General features: G+C 37.3%; 1 long non-coding RNA gene across 1 annotated transcript in view; it reads right to left on the minus strand.

The window, feature by feature from the left end:
* LOC109835344 overlaps nucleotides 599-2,395 on the minus strand; it is a 6,739-nt gene continuing 4,942 nt past the window's right edge. The window contains exon 2 of the long non-coding RNA XR_002245620.1: nucleotides 599-1,431. This is a non-coding gene — a long non-coding RNA (uncharacterized LOC109835344). The remainder of the gene's footprint in view (nucleotides 1,432-2,395) is intronic.

Raw genomic sequence — 2,395 nt, forward strand, 5'->3', positions numbered from 1 at the left:
CTCTATCAAAACAATAGAAAAGTAGGGCATCACTTGAGAAAAAGGAACCCTAATACAATCAACGGAGTTCAACAACAAGTATTAATTGTTGAATCTCTGAGACCACCACTGGTCAAAATGACATTGATCATTCAAAAAACTTTGACCATCACTAGAAAAAAAAATGAAAAAGGAGAGCAAGGAAACATAAATAATTGTTACGTAGCCTAGCCATTGCAATTCCATGGGACACCATATATGATGAAGACTTTGGGTAATACCTCAAATATTAAGGTAATCGGTACAAATTACGTGATTTAGACTGTAGCGTCTGTCTTCTAAACCTGTTCAAAGACAGGAAATTGGACAAGTTTCAGATAAGCTGGTGTCTATAAATAACAGAATACTTACAGCTGAAAAAGAAAATTACTCATAATTACTCAGAACTTAAACAATGGTCTTTGATTGAAGGATAGAGGCTAGGTTTATCTTTCCTCGTTCTTCTAATATCATATTCAACATTCTTGCAAATGAAGAGGGAACATTAAAAGTATTGATATATGACAGAAGTAAAATCATTAAAACAGAAGGGGAAAAAAGACATCATACAGCAAGAAAATAGAACTACTTGCGGACAGATCCCTTATAGTATGGTTGTTCTGAATTTATGAATGTTTTTGGCTCAACCCTCAGGGGGCTTACTAGTCAAAAAAACTTTTCCCCTGAGGGTAAAAGAGTAAAAAATATTTCACTCGGGGAGGTCTACCGCTAAAATAAAACTAGATGTACTTAGGGGGGTCCATCAGCAATTAACCCAAAATTACATGAGACGAGAGTGAGGAGCACAACAGTGTATAGAGCTAATGCCTCTTAGTTTCTCAGCCAAGATCTTACATTATCATCGCCTCTCTCCTATTTCTTCATTCAGAAGCTCTTCCCAAAAATGATTGCTCAACTCTGCACTTCTCCTTCAGCCGCTTTTTTTCTTTCCTTGTTTTTCATAATTCCCTGCATTCAGACAACCTGCGTTGGACTCAGATGAAATGATGACTTCACATCATTATGCCTGAAAGCTACTCATCCTTTTCTTTTCTTTGTAATGACCTTCTGTGCTGCTTCTTCTGAGCTAACTGCTAAAAGAAGTTTGGGTCTTGTATTGCTCAGTCCCTTCTATCAATGCTTCCATAGCTTGGCGATGTGCTCTTGTGTTCCGCTGCTCCTGCCTTAGCATTACAACCTCTATCATCAGTATGTCCCTGTCTCGCTTTAGCCTTTCAATCTCTCAATCCATTGCATATCTTCTGATCTCTAGGCTTGGGTTGAGGGATTAAAGCTTGTGAGGTTGATTTTCTGGCGGCTTCCTTCTCTTTGTAGTCCTCAGAAGATGCTTCTTATCATTAGGAGTCCCTCGTTTGCAAACTCACATTTATTTGGATCCATCTGTTTGAAATCCTAAACAAATTCAATTCAATTACAATGTAGGTGCTTCAAAAAGATGAAGTAGTAGTGAATCATGAAAAGAAAACTCAAAAAGTGAAGAACAAGAAGACTGAAAGGACAACATAATTTGGATCTGAAGTCCTCTGCAAATTTGCAAGAGGTAAAAATAATATTTAATTTATAGTACAAAGGAAACAAAAAGACCTGCCAATTTCTCTATTGTTCCTTCAGATATTCCCAGGATTTAGTACTCATATTAATAAGAAAGTAATTACACCCATAGGTTCCATGTAATGTGATAATTGAAGAAATTACAACCAAAGATTCTAATTTGATTGTAATTAGTACATGCAAGATCCTATGCAAGAAATTACAATCAAAGATTCTAATATTGTGATAGCTTACACGTGCACGATGCTTGGAAAGCACACTTAGAAGTCCAACATGTGTCGAGCCTTGAACCTGTTTGGAGATCATGGGAGTTGAGAAAATGGTGTTTTCTTTTCATAGTTTAGATTACCGGACATTTAGACTTCACACGAAACTAAATTTTGCATGTGCTAGCAGCCTAGCAGATGGACACACTTAGAAGTCCAACATGTGTCGAGCCTTGAACCTGTTTGGAGATCATGGGAGTTGAGAAAATGGTGTTTTCTTTTCATAGTTTAGATTACCGGACATTTAGACTTCACACGAAACTAAATTTTGCATGTGCTAGCAGCCTAGCAGATGGAGTTTGGAGATCATGGGAGTTGAGAAAATGGTGTTTTCTTTTCATAGTTTAGATTACCGGACATTTAGACTTCACACGAAACTAAATTTTGCATGTGCTAGCAGCCTAGCAGATGGACCTTGAACCTGTTTGGAGATCATGGGAGTTGAGAAAATGGTGTTTTCTTTTCATAGTTTAGATTACCGGACATTTAGACTTCACACGAAACTAAATTTTGCATGTGCTAGCAGCCTAGCAGATGGA

The sequence above is a fragment of the Asparagus officinalis genome, chromosome 3, assembly GCF_001876935.1.
Source record: "Asparagus officinalis chromosome 3, Aspof.V1, whole genome shotgun sequence".
Classification (NCBI taxonomy): domain Eukaryota; kingdom Viridiplantae; phylum Streptophyta; class Magnoliopsida; order Asparagales; family Asparagaceae; genus Asparagus; species Asparagus officinalis.